Genomic DNA, 14,837 nt, shown 5'->3' with positions numbered 1-14,837 from the left:
ACTCCCCTTTCTTCTCTTTCCTTCATGGCAGAGAGCACCCACCAACAAGATGATTCCCCTTCTGTCTCTGTACTTGGTGTCAGGGTCCATTTTCCCAAACCCCGAACATATTTCTTTTTCTGATATTTCTGTACCTGATGATGGTAGTTCACTTATTTCTGGGAGCCTGGGGCCAAGCAGATTCCTCTTTCTGACTCTGTCCTGAAGCCATGGTACCATTTACCTAACAAGGTTTTCTTGGTGGATATGCCTAGCAGATTCACTATCTGTCTCTGTCGAGCATGATGTCCACACATCCGAGACATTTTATGGCTGCCTGATTCCTAGTCAGTTTCTCTTTATGTCCCTGTCCTTAATGGGGTGGACACGCTTACCTAGTGATTTTTCCTGTACAGCAAGGGCCCAGCAGATTCACTTATTGCTTCTCTCCTTGATGCCAGTGGCCTACTTACCTGGAGAGGCTTTCTGGTCACTTGGCACTAAGCAGATTCCCCATTGATCTCTGTCCTTGATGTCATATATCTATAAGCAGAGCCCCAGGCTCCAAAATGAGGATCTGATGAGACACAGGTCTGGAAGCAAAGTTGACACAGGAAATAATTTACACAGTGAGAAGGTACAAGAACTGGTTCAGGAAATCCAGCACTCAAGCAAGGAATTCCACTCTACAAGCCTTCTGCTCCTAAAAAGGAAAGCAGCTTAGTGTAGGAAGATTGAAGACTGAGCATCTGCCTTCCTTAGATCCTTGCTTTATTGACAATAACCAGGTTATTCCCTAAGGTAGGAGAGGAATACCAAGTAGGAAATAATCTAATAATCCCATCATGACCAGTAATCTAATAGATATCTACTTACCTGGCAATGTTTTCTGGATGCTCAGTGCCAAGCATATTTTCCTTTCTGTTCTATCCTTTATGCTGGAGGTCTCTATATGGTGAGTCTTTCTGGGTACCAAGTGCCAAAAGATTCCTTTGTTCTTTGTCCTTGGTGGTAGTGTTCCATTTACTTGCAAGCTTTCTGGCTCTAATTAGCTCTAAGATGGTTCCCCTTTCTCTTTCTTTGATGGTAGGGGAGTGCTACATGGTGACACATTCTGGACACACAATGCCAGATTCGCCTTTTTGTCTCTGTCCTAGATGCCTGGAGTCCATTTAGCTGGTGAGGATTTCTGGGTATTTAAAGACAATCAGACTCTCATTTCTTTATCTGTCCCTGAAGACCAGGCTACCCTTTCCTTGTGATACTGTATAGGTACCCATACCAAACACATTCCAAGTTCTGTCTCTGTCCCTGATGGCAGTGTTCTGTTTACCTGACAACCATTCTATGTGCTGGATGCTAAGCTGATTTCACATTCTGTCCCTCTTCTTGGTTGCTGGGGTCTGATTACCTAGTGATGCTTTCAGGGTACCAGCCATCAAGCTTATTCCCTTTTCTGTCTCTGTCCTTGATGATAGAGGTCTGCTTACCTGGCATATTTCTGAGTGCCTGGCCCAAAGTAGATTCCTTTTTCTGTCTCTGTGCTTCTGGTTTCTTGTCTCAGTCCTTGAGGGCATAGGTCCACTTGAGGATTCACCTAGCTGTCTCTTCTTGATGGGGATCCACTTACATGTTGAGAATATATGGGCACCTGCCACAAAACAGATTCCTCTTTCTGTCTCTGTTCTTTATATTGGTGGTCCCTTCATCTGGTGATGCTTTTTAGACACCAATCACCAAGACGATTCCTATTTCTTTCTTTCTTTTTTTTTTTTTTTTTTTTTTTTGGTTTTTGGGTCACACCCGGCAATGCTCAGGGGTTATTCCTGGCTCTATGCTCAGAAATCACCAGTGACCTTCCACATGTAAGGCAAATGCCTTACTGCTGTGCTATCTCTCTGGCCCCAGACGATTCCTATTTCTGATTTTGTTTTTGAAGACAGAGATTCATATAACTGCATTCTGACCCCCAGAACAAGCTAATTCCCCTGTCCTTGAAGCTGGTGGTATGCTTACCTCACAAGGATTTCTGGGTGCCCTGCACCAAGCAGATTATGCTATAGATCTCTGTACCTGATTTTGGATATGTGCTTACTTGGTGAAGCTTTCTGGGTGAGCTGTGCTAAGCAGATTCACCATTCTATCTCTCCTTAATAGTAGAGATTTCAGGCACCCATTGCCAAGCAGATTCCCCTTTCTGTCTCTCATTTTGATGTTGGGAGTTCATTTAACTGGTGAGGCTTTCTATGTGCCCAACTCTAAGCAGACACCCCTTTCTAACTCAGCCCTTGATAGTGGGGTCCAATGACATAGCTAGGTTTCTGGGACCCTGTGGTCAAAGCAGATTTCCCTTTTAATCTCTCTTTGATGGCAGGAGTCTGCTTACCTGGCCACATTTTCTGGGCACCAAAATGCCCTGCAGATTCCCCTTTCTATCCCTGTCATTGATGGGGCTATACTAATCTGGTTATGCTTTTTGAGAACCCAGTGCCATGCAGCTTGCTCTTTTGTTTCTGTCATTGATGAAGGCTTACAGTTACCTGCTGAAGCTTTTCTGGAGTCCAGCACCAAGCATATTACCCTTTCTGTTGCTGTCCTTAATGGGTCATGTCCATTTCTCTGGCAAACCTTTCTGTCTCTATGTGTTGACAGTCCACTAACCTGGTGAGGATTGTGGGTACCCAGAGCCAAGCTAATCCCCATTTTTTGTCCTCGATGGTGGGGTCAACTTACCTGGACAGTGCAATTTACACTAAGCAGAATCCTCTTTCTGTCGCTACATTTATGGTGGGGTCCACTTATATGGTTAGGGAAGAAAAAATAAAGAGAAATTTTAGATTCCTGGATGCCCTGTGCCAAGCAGTTACCCATTTCACTTTCTTTGATGGCAGAGTATGCTTACCTGAAACATTTTCTAGGTGCCTGACTATCCCTGGTGCTCCACTAACCTGGCAACACTTTTAGGGCACCCAACTCCAAGCAGATTCTCTTTCTCTCTGTATACATGATGGTGGAGTTCTGCTAACCTGGTGACAGTTTCTGAGAGACCAGAGACAAACTGCTTCCTTTTTTTATCTTTGTCTTTGATGGCAGTGATCCACTTACCTGGAGAAGCATTCTGGGCATTTTGCACCAAGCAGATTTGCCTTCTGTCTCTGTCCTTGATGGCAGGTGTCTGCTAACCTAGCAAGGCTTTCTGGGTGCCTGGTACCAAGAAATTCCCCTTGCTTTTTCTCTGCTTGATTGGTGATGTCTGCTTACCTGGTGAGTCTAAGGGCACCCAGCAGCAAACATGTTCCCTTTTCTGACTGTCCTTGATGGAGGGAACACTTACCTGCATATGCATTCTGGGAACCCAGAAACATGCAGATTCCCCTTTTTGTCTCTGTCTTTGATAACAGGTCCATTTACATAGTGACTATTTCTGGGATCTGAGAACCATAGAGATGCTTATATCTGTCTCTGTCTTTTATGGTGGGGTTCCACTTAGCTGGCAAGGCATTCTAGGACCCCAAGTCAAGTGTTTTCCCATTTGTCTCTGTCTTGAATGTTGTAGGTCTGCTTACCTGCCAACCCATTCTGAAACCTCTGAGCCAAGAAGATTCCCATTTCTGTCTGTCCTTCAAGGTGTGAGTTCACTTACCTGGTGAGAATTTTTTAAGCATTAGTCACCAAGCAGATTCTTGTTTCTGTCAATGCTTGGTGGCTGCTGTCCACTTACCTATGAGGTTTTCTGGATGCAGGATGTCAAGCATATTCCTATTTAGTCCTTGATTGTGGGAGTTTGCTTCACAGCAAGGCTTTCAGAGCATCCAGAGCCAAGAAGATTCCTCCGTCTCTATACTTGATAGCAGGGGTCCACTTTATTGTACGAGATTCTCAGTGCCTGGTTGCAAGCAGATTCCCCTTTCTTTATCTGAACATGACGGAGAGGTTTTGCTTATTTGACCATGCTTTTTAGGCACCCAGTGCCAAGAAGATTCCTTTTCTATCTCCGTCCTTTATGGTGCAGGATTAATAACCTGGCAACAGATTCTGGAAGCCCACCAGCAAGAGCATACCCCTTTTGTCTCTGTCTTGATGCCAGAGGTATGCTTTTCTGACAATGCTTTCTGGATGCCTGGACCCAAGAATATTTTCCTTTGATGTTTTACCTGGAATCCACATACCTGTTGAGTGGTTGCAAGTAGATTTTCTTTTCTCTAAACTTGAGGGAAGGATTTTCTTGCCTGGCAACATTTTCTTGGCAACCACAATTACACAGCCTTTCGGTCTGTCCCTTATGGTGTGGGTTCAATTACCTTGCAAAACTTTCTTGTCTTGTGGTATGGAGGTTCCCCTTTCTTTCTCTGTCCTTAATGTCCTTAAAAGCGTCTTCTAACCAACAATGCTTTTGGTTGTCCAGCACCAACAGATTCCCTTTTCTGTCAATTCTTGTTGACAGGTGTCTGATTACCAAATTGATTTCCCATTTTGTCTCTGTCCTTGATGGCCAGGATACAATTAACTGGTGATATTTTCTGTGTGACAGGAGCCAACCAGATTCCCTTTCTACTTCGAAGCCTAGTAGGCTTTCTGATTTTCTGACACCAGACAGATTCCTTTACCTATCTGTGTCCTTAAAGGCATGGTTAGATTACCTGTGACATTTATAGGTATCTGATGCCCATTTCTCAGTCCTTGGTGGTGGAGGTTCGCTTACCTTGTGATGCTTACTGGGCACCCAGCAAGAAGAGGATTCACTTTTTATGATGGGGATGCGCTTACCTGGTAAAGATGTCTAGGTGCCCAGCTCCAAGCTCCAAGCAGATTTCCCTTAATTTCTCCATCCTCGACAGGGAAGACAGCTTACCGGGTGAGTCTTCCTGGAAACCAGGAGCCAAGCGCTTCACCTGATTTGTTCTGTCCTTGATGCTGGTGATCCATTTACATGGAGATGATTCTTGGCCACACAGCACCAGATTCCTCTTCAGTCTCTGTTCTTAATGGCGGATGTCTGCTTACCTAGCAAGACTTTCTGGGTACCCAGCACTAAGTGGATTTTTGTTTCTGTTCTGTCCTTGATTGCAGAAGTCCTCTGACTTAGCAAGACTTTCTGAGAATCCAGTTTCAACCAGATTCCCCTGTCTCTGTCTGTGATGGTAGGGGTCTGCTTACATGGCTAGGTTTTACTGGACACCTGGTGCCAAGCAGATTCCCTTTTCGGTAGTGAAAGTATGCTTAACTGGTGACATTTTTTAGTTTCCCAATTGCCCCACATATTCCCCTTTCTCTCTTTTCTTGACAAAGGGGTTTGTTTACCTGAGGTATCTGCCACTCAGCATATTCCCGTTTCTGTCTCTGGCAGTGCCACTTACCTTGTGAGGCTTTCTGTTTTCCAGGCACCAAGCCCATTGCTCTATGTTTCTGTCCTTGATAATGAGTACACTTACCTGGAAAGTTTTTCGGTGGGGGGGCATCTGCTGCCAAGCAGATTGCTCTTTTTATCTCTGTCCTTGGTAGCAGGAGTCCACTTCCTGCCGATTTTTCTGGGCAATGAGCACCAAGCAAAATTCCCTTTCTGTCTTTGATGGTGGGTTCAACTTACCTGGCAAAGTGTTTTGTGCATCTGGCACCAAGCATATTCTTCTCTGTACTTGATGTTGGGGTCAGCTTACCAGGATATGCATTCTGGGAACACAGCACCACACAGATTCCCTTTTCTGTCATTCGTTACCTGGCAAGGCTTCATGGGAGTTGATGGCAAGCAGACTCCCCTTTCTGTCTCTGTCTACAAAGTTGGGGCTCAACTTTACCAACAATTCTCTCTAGGTGCTCAAGTCTAAGTAGATCGTTTTATTGTTTCTCTGACTTTTGGCTTTCTTAATGAAGGTTTTTAGGCCCCATTGCCAAGTAAATTCCTTTTCTTTCTCTGTCACTGACGGAACAGGCCCACTTACCTGTTGATTCTTTCTTGGGGCCGAGGCTTCCCCTTTCTTACTCTCTCCTAGATGGCAGGGGTACACTAACCTGACTAGGCTTCAGGGTGTTCCGCATCAAGAACAGTCCCCCTTATGTTAATCCTTGATGGCAGGTTTTTGCTTTTCCAGGCACCAGTTGCCAAGCATATGTCCTTTTCTGTCTGTCCTTAATGGTGGCTTTCTGGCTGCCCAGCGCCAAGCAGGTTTCCCTTGATGGTATGGTTCCACTTACCTAGCACACTTTCTGGTCACATGACACCAAGCTGATTTCCAATTCTGTCTGTGATGGTGGAGGTCTATATACCTTGCATGTTTCTATGTGCCTAGCCCCAAGGTGATTCTAATTTCTGTCCATGTCCTTGCTGTGGGTGGTTCATTTACCTGGTGATTCTTTCTGTGCACCATTTGCCAAGTAGATTCTCCTTTCACTCTCTGTTCTTGATGGCAGAGGTCCACTTACCTTGAGAAACTTTCTGACTCCTGGAGCCAAGCAGATAACCCTTTCTGTCTCTTTCCTTGATGTCATCAGTGTTCTTACCTAGAAAGGTTTTTTCGGTGCCTCTCCTCCAGCATATATCTTTTGTGTGTCTTTCCTTGATGCCAGGGGTTTTGCTAACCTGGCTAGGCTTTCTGGGCAAGTGGCACCAAGCTGTTTCCCCCTTCTGTGTCTGTCCTTAATGACCAGAGTTCTCTTTCTTTGAAACTCTTTCTAAGCATGCAGCCCCAAGCAAATTTTCCTTTCTGTTCTGCCCTGGATGGTGGCATTTTGTCCACCTTGGAGATGCTTTCTAGGCATAAAGTGCCATGAATATTTTCTTTTTTTGTCAATCCTTGATGACTGCTGTCTGCTTATTTATGAGGCTCTTTGGACTCTGCATGCCAAGCAGATTCTCCTCTCTCTGTCCTTAAAGGTAGAGGTCCACTAACCTGGTGATGCTTTCTGGGCGCACGGTGCCAAGCAGAATTACCTTTACATCTGTCCTTGATGGTGGGAGTTCAGTTCCCTGGCAAGGCTTTTTGGTTGCTTGGCACAAACAGATTCCCCTTTCTCTCTCTGACTTGGATGGAGGGGTGTCTGCTTAAATGGAGAAGCTTTTAGGTTTACTAGTACCAAGCAGATTAACCTTTCTGTCTCTGATCTTGATGGCAGGAGTTCAATTACTAGGCAATGGTTTGGGTGCTAGCACCAAGCAGATTCTTATATATGTCTCTGTTATTGATGGCACAGGTCTGTATGGACCTGGCACATTTCTGGGCTAGAGCCAGGCAGATTTCCATTTCTTTCTCTATGTCAGCTGTCTTCTTATACCTGGGAATCCTTTCTGGACCCCAGCACCAAGCAGATTTTTTTTTTGTCTTTGTCTTTGATGACAGCAGGGCTCTGCTCATCTGGGGAAGAATCTGGGTACCAGTTTTACACAGATAGCTTCTTTTATTTCTCATCTAGTTTGTTGGGATTCACTTACATGGTGATATTTCTAGAGATTGGCTTCAAGCTCTTTGATGCACTCCCTGTAGCGGCAGTTGAACTGGGATATGGCTCCTTGTAACTGACAACTGCCCTACTATAAAAAAAGAAGAGCCTGACAGTTATGGGGAGGGGAAGTGGAGACCAGATCTTGCTAGCCTGCCTAAGGCCAGAGGAATAGGACCCATGCCTGACCAGTCTTGGGCCCAAGTATCAGCAAGATGCTGCTCTCTACACCTTCATACCTCTCTCATTCTTTTAAACTTAGAGCTACAAGCCTCTTCCCTCATCCTAGCTGGTATCTCTCTCTCTCTCTAGCTTAATCTTACTCCTCCCACCAAACTTCAGAAGATGAGCAGAAATTAAGGCAATGATGTTTCCCCCTCTTCCTTCTCTATCCTCCTCCCTCTTCTTCCCTCCTCCTCCTTCTTCTTCTCTCCTCCTCCCTCCTCCTTCCTTCTCCTTCGCCCTCCTTCCTTCTCCTCCTCTTCTTTCCTCCTCCTCCTCCTCCTCCTCCTCCTCCTCCTTCTTCTTCTTCTCTCTCTCTTTCTCTCTCTCTTTTCATGTCTCTCTTTTTGACTGCTTGGGCTGGTGTCCATGAAACAATAGCACTGTAGATATAAAAATATTACCAGTTCTATTGTAAAAAACATACTAAATAGTTTAAAGATTTATTTGTTACAGATAATCTACATATGAATTCACATAAAAATTTGTTGCAAGCAGCCGATCCAGGAGCTAAGGTGGTTGGTTCGAATCCCAGTGTTCCATATGGTTTCGTGCCTGCCAGGAGCTATTTCTGAGCAGACAGCCAGGAGTCACCCCTGAGCAATGCTGGGTGTGGCCCAAAAAAAAAACAAAGGAAAAAAAAAAGAATTAGTAAACTTTGAAAATTAATCATTTTAAGTGATTAGATACAATATTTTATTTTCCTTGTATAATAAAAAGCTTATGCAACTCTATAACTCACATAATTAAGAAATAATTATCTCTGATCTGCATGTCTTATCTGTTATCTACTCAGAAAACAGGAATATTCATTTATTATAAATTCATTGCCCATATTCATCTGATTTAATCAAAATGAACTAATTCAATATATTTATGATGCTTTCAATATTGCTATTACTAACTTACTAACTTTATAGATTGACCGCATTATCTATGAAATCAAAATTATGTTTTTGAAGTGTCAATTTTCAAGGGTGTTGTTTTCAAGGGAATACAAGAGTAATAACCTAATGTACCCAATTTGCTCAAAAAAATTTTTTGCTGCACCCAGCGGCACTCAGGGGTTACTCCTGGCTCTGTGCTCAGAAATCAAACCCAGGACCATTCCATTTCACCACATGCGAGGCAAATGCCTTACCACTTTGCTATTTCTCCAGCCCCAATTTGCTGAATCTTAAATTCCTTCTATACAGTCAGTCATCTTACTGTCAATACTGGCACTTCTTGGAAGACTTATAGATATCTCTAGTATGTTTTGCTTAATCATTTTTATGTGCAATATTAAGGAGAAATCATTTATTAAATAAGTGATTTAAACTTAATTTAAATTAAACTTCTGGTTGATAATATATATATTTTTTGTGTTAATTTTTTTTGTTTGTTTTTGTATCACACCCAGTGATGCTCAGTGGTGACATCATACATTAGCATCTGGGACTAGAAGCTCACTCAGGCAGAGAATAAAGAGGTCTAGTCACAAAAGAAGGGGCAAGAGCAAGGCACTTTTTATATATGTTACTTGGTTCTTCAAACTGAGGACAGTAGAGAAAACTCTAGATAATTTACTTCCACAGAGAGAAGTCAACCACTCTTCCCCCAAAACACCTGAGGCCCTAAAAACAAACATATCTTCAAATTGACAGCTACAGGACTTCTTAGTGTAAATTTGAAACAAGTCGCAACCAAAAGATCGAATCCATAAACCCAGATGATAAAGAAACCACTTCAAAAGTCAGTATGAATGCCATAGAAATGGAAGTTTAAAAGACTCAATTTAAATCAAATATTAAGATGCACATCAAAGTATTACATCAAACAAACTCTAAGCATAATAAAGCATTGTGAAAAAGAAAGAAAATATAGGCACAAAGGGGGCTGTTCATCAAATAAAATCAACTTCAAACAGTGATGCTGTATATGAAAAGCACACTGAATAAAAGAAAAGCTTCATGGAAAGCACAAAGACTCATTCTCCCAGAATAAAGATTAAATAAATTTGATTGTAAATTGTGAATCCAATGGATATAAAAATAATATATAAGAAAAAAGTTACTTTTTGATTAATTTAGCATGCTGTTGAAATATTGAATGGGATGATGATACCAGAGTGAAGCAAGAGAAGGAAATAGCGAGATTGGTCAAAAACATAGCTGAGAACCTTCCAAATCTAAGGAAAGAAGTATTACTTCTTTTCTTAAAGAAACTACCAGAAAGAACAACCAGAAAACTAAGAGAAAATTCAAATATCTAAACACAAAATAACATACTTTAAGCACATCATTGTTAAATTCTCAAGTCAATACTTAGGAAAACTAATGAAAGTTACTAGGAAAAGAGTACCATATAATATATCCCAATCAGGTTTAAATCAGATTTTTCAGAACAAAACCTACAGACTAGGAGAAAGTTGACATTTAAAAGATAGATATTCTAGCCAATTATGTTCTAACCAGCTAAATTATAATTTGACTATGATAGAGGAAAAACAAAAACTAATGGATTAAGCTGCTACCTGAACTAAACTGTAAGAATTATTGAAAGTTTTCTTGCAAAAAAAATAAAAAAATAGATATTGAATATAATCATATACATTGATTTAAAAATTAGAATCATAAACTAGAATAAAATGAGTCAATGACTAAACATCAAACAACAAGAATAGGATACTCTTTAGTTTAAAAGCAATTGATCAATATTAGCATTTGCAAACACAGATATACAGGAAGACTTTATTACAGCCCTATTACCAAAAAATACAATAAAAAAACCAGACCCAATACTTCTAGATAAAAAATAATGACATTAAGATGATTACCAAGAATAGGTACTTAAATTTAAAAGAAATAAAGCCAATAGATAAACTAAACATTAAAACAAACAATAGAAGAATGAAAATAATAAATCCCATATATCAATTATTACTCAAAGTGAATCTAAGCTTACCAATCTAAAGATGTTTTTACTGTATAAAGAAATAGGTCAGGACATACCACCACTATTATGCATAAAATATGTATCATTTGATATATATATATATGGTTCAGAATTCAAAGCTTTATAAAAATATTTTATATTTATTTTTACATATAATTTAGCTTTTTACTTATAATTTGGCTTAATTTGTTTCAAGTAGATATTGCAAAAAATGAGGACGACAATGCAATTATATTTGATTAAATAAACATTCAACTTGAAAGAGTAGAATGAGACAAAGATGCATATTACAATAAGTCATTCAGGGCTTGTCTATCAAGCTTGAGCTATTCAATATTCCTCTCTGTCTCCCCTTACATTTTTCTAAGTAAATTTCTTTCAATTAAAATTATTCAATTTCACACAAAAGAGAGGTCATTCAGAAAAGTGATATAAATTCATCATTCTATCATGCTTTTGCCCTAGTGGGAAATATAGTAGTTTGATTTCATATCTTAGTTATTTTCAAAGTGCAGCAATGAATGGTCATGTGTATACATCCTTTGAATGAATATATTTTTGAATGAATATTTTAAGTACTATGTTTATATACTCAAAAATGAAATTGCTGGATCATATTCTAAGTTTACTAAGGACTCTCCTAATGTTTACCAGAAGTGTTGAGCAGGCAAAATTGGCATGAGCAATGGATGAGAATTCTTTTTTTTTGGGGGGGGGGGATTGGCCCACACCCGGTGACACTCAGGGTTTATTCCAGGCTATTTGCTCAGAAGTCGCTCCTGGCTTGGGGGACCATATCGGAGGCCAGGGGGATCAGCTCTAAGGAATGATAAAAGCAGAAATTTGATGTGAATTGTTTAGAACTGGAAGATACCATGTCAAGTAAGACAGAAGAAGAAAAACACAGGTTGAAGTCTGTGGTAGTTAGAATATTTGGATGAGGAAATATAATGTAGTAAAGGGGGTTTCTAGATAATTCTTATCTCAGAGCTTAGGAAGGATAGCGAATGAAAGAAATAGAGGAAGGAAGGAAGATGAAAAAGGAAATTATAGGGGAACAGGGATCAAGACTTTGGTTATACTGGTGATAGATTTATACATCCCAAGGCAAAGATTCAACAAAGCTGAAAATATGAAATCTAAGCTGCAATGACTAAACTTTGTAATGCACCTGAGTCAAAATGAGTTCAAGGGAATTATGGAGTATGGGAACATTGGTATTGGAAAATGATACCAGTGATGGATTTGATGGATATTGCCAAATTGTTTGCATTAAGAAGTAATATGTTTTGGGATGTAAAACAAGCTTTTAATAGACATAGAACACCAGTCATAGAACACTCAGCATAATGAGACATTAATTTGTTACTGAAAATGTATAAAATCCTTTAGCAAGTTAGATAGATGGCAATCATTAGTGCCATGAGTAAATGCAATCTCAATGCCAGGTGCTGGGAAGTTTGTACTGTCCTTGATTTTTATCATTTTATGGGAAGGAGGGTGTATTTCAGCAGTTCTTAGGGCTTACTCCAACCTCTGAACATAGGACCCACTCAGGGCAGGGGCAGGGGACTTTATATCATGCATAGATCAAACCACTTTGGCTGTGTGCAAGGCAAATTGTCCTTCTTTTACAGAAGCACCTTTAACGTTTCTTGCAAAACTGGTTTCAAGACTATGCATTAATTAAGATGTCAGCTTTACCATGAAACCCTGTATTGTTCCTTTAAATGTGAATATTCTAATGGTATAGAGTATTCCTGGTGACATTCTTTTCATTGAATTTTTGTAATATATACCTCCATTCTCTTCTGACTCATAGAGTCTCATTTGATAGATCTCCTAGGAACTTATGGACTTCCTTTGTATATAAGTTCCTTGTTTTATCTTTAGCTTTTAACGTTCTGTCTGCCTTTGATTTTGTCATTCTGAGCACAATGTGTTTTTTGTTTGTTTGTTTGTTTTTGCTATTTTTTGGGCCACATCCGTTTGATACTCAGAGGTTACTCCTGGTTAAGCACTCAGAAATTGCCCCTGGCTTGGGGGACCATATGGGATACCGGGGAATCGAACCGTGGTCCTTCCTTGGCTAGCGCTTGCAAGGCAGACACCTTACCTCTAGGTCACCTCTCCGGCCCCAAGCACAATGTGTTTTGAACTTTCACTAGTTAAGTCAATTTTGGCTGGGACCCTTCAGACCTCTTATATTTGGTTGCTTGTATTTCTCAATTCTGGAAAGTTCTTGATTTCTTCTTGATTTCTTATCTATACTTACCTAAACTTGATTTCTTAATCTAAACTGCCTTCCTGGTAATTTGGGACACAGGGACACTGGCGATTCTTATATTGTTCCTCTTGCTCTTCAGAATTCCTCTTGTGAATTTCTCTTCAGATATTTTCTTGCATCTTTTGTTTTCTTCTAGAGGTTTCCTCCATCTTATATTGGACCTCTTAATCTTTTCCACAGCTGCTCTCATTCTGCTGCTGAGAGCTTCTACTGAGTTATTTATATCGCCTACAGTACTAATTATTTCTATCATCTCTACTGTGTTTTTCTTATCTCAGCTCTCATACTTTCTTGTAGTTTGCTGAATATCTGTGCAAGCATTTCTTTGACCTCATTAAACATCCTCATCATGGTATAATTTAAGAAAATTTTGCAGAATTATAGATTGGTTGTGTCTTTTGTGCTATAGATTTTGCTCATTTAGTTTGATGAACTTCTATCAAATTCCAGTGTTTTTTTCTTATATTCCTGTTGTGCTGAGGGTAACACTTTATAGTTAGTCTGGGAGACTGACAAATTAAGTTTGGAGTTGCTTTTTGTCTTCATTGTTCATATTCAGTCAATGACAGGAAGTATAACTTTGAGCAGTGTGAAAATTGCTGAGAACTTCTTAGGAGCTCGAGACCTGCCTACTCAGAGTTTAGGAGTTTTAGAAGTTGTGGTGTGGCTCCATTAATATGGCAGATAGCTATAAGGGAGAGAGTTTACCCATGCTTTGAGTTGGGTCATTGATGTCAGATGACCTTACTGTCACCTAGGAGTGAATAGAACAGCAAGCAGAGGTTTGTGAGCATTGGTGGGGGAGTTTCATATATTTGCCTTAAATTATTAAGGTAGGATTCTGTGATAAATAAAATTATGATCTAGGACAAGGTTTTGTAGTTTTCCATATTAAATTCTGTTTGGGGAATTCTAATCTTGTATTTCTACATCATATCATATTGAAATGTGATGGATTTTACAGGGTTTATTTTAACAGTCTGATACATATTTAAAGTATTATCATTAAATGTATTTTTTTTCTCATGAAACAGTCCTGAGTTTTCCTTTAGATCATTTGTTTTATTTTGCTAGTTTTAACGTATCTATCTCCACATTCTGAGATTTACACAGTACCAGTTACTAATGATGAAGCAGGAAATAATTTAGGAAGAATATTTGATTTAAACTATTTAAATGCTTGATTTAAAAGTCTGGAAAGATAGCTCAGCAGGTAGGTTGCTTGCCTTGCATATTTCCTTCCTGAATTCGATCTCCAGCATCCCATATACTGCCCACGATGGCCAAAAAACAACAAACATACAAAAGATTTGAGGAAAGCTCAGTACCATCAGTTACTACCTATACACTCTTGGTCCCAAACATTTTTTGCTTTAATTTTCTCATTCAAAATGTGAACACCAACACTTTTTATAGATATAATACAAAGATAAATAAAACAACCAAATTATTTAGCACATAAATCCCTTCTTGATACTAAGTATCAATTAATAGATTGAAATACTAAGGTTGGATCCCTAGCATAACATATGGTCACCCAAGACCTGTAAATATTCCCCAAACATAGAGCCAACAGTCATCCCTGAGTACAAAATGTATGTTCCCACACAAATTTTTAAAAATAAAGATTCAGAGAATAAATCATTAGGTATCACCTAAATTATTTGCAGAATTAGGCAGTATAGCATCTTGTACTGTAGTCCTCGATCACAATCTCTTATTACTGAATTTAAAATAAACACAGAAAGTGATACGACCTGAGGAAAATTAAAATATGAAAGATAAATGTAATAAATTAATATTAGGATATGAGTATAATTAATATTTCCTGTATTTCTGTATATCTTAATAAAAATGATTGCTATATACATTCATACATTTAAAAAGACAAATACAGTTACAAAATCAATAGCAAAAATTGTTATAATTTTTAAATAGCAAAAATAAAATCTCTCATTTTTCCTAAAATTTGGAAGCT

This window comes from Suncus etruscus, chromosome 9 (assembly GCF_024139225.1).
Source record: "Suncus etruscus isolate mSunEtr1 chromosome 9, mSunEtr1.pri.cur, whole genome shotgun sequence".
NCBI lineage: Eukaryota > Metazoa > Chordata > Mammalia > Eulipotyphla > Soricidae > Suncus > Suncus etruscus.
Note: the sequence above shows the minus strand (reverse complement) of the source record.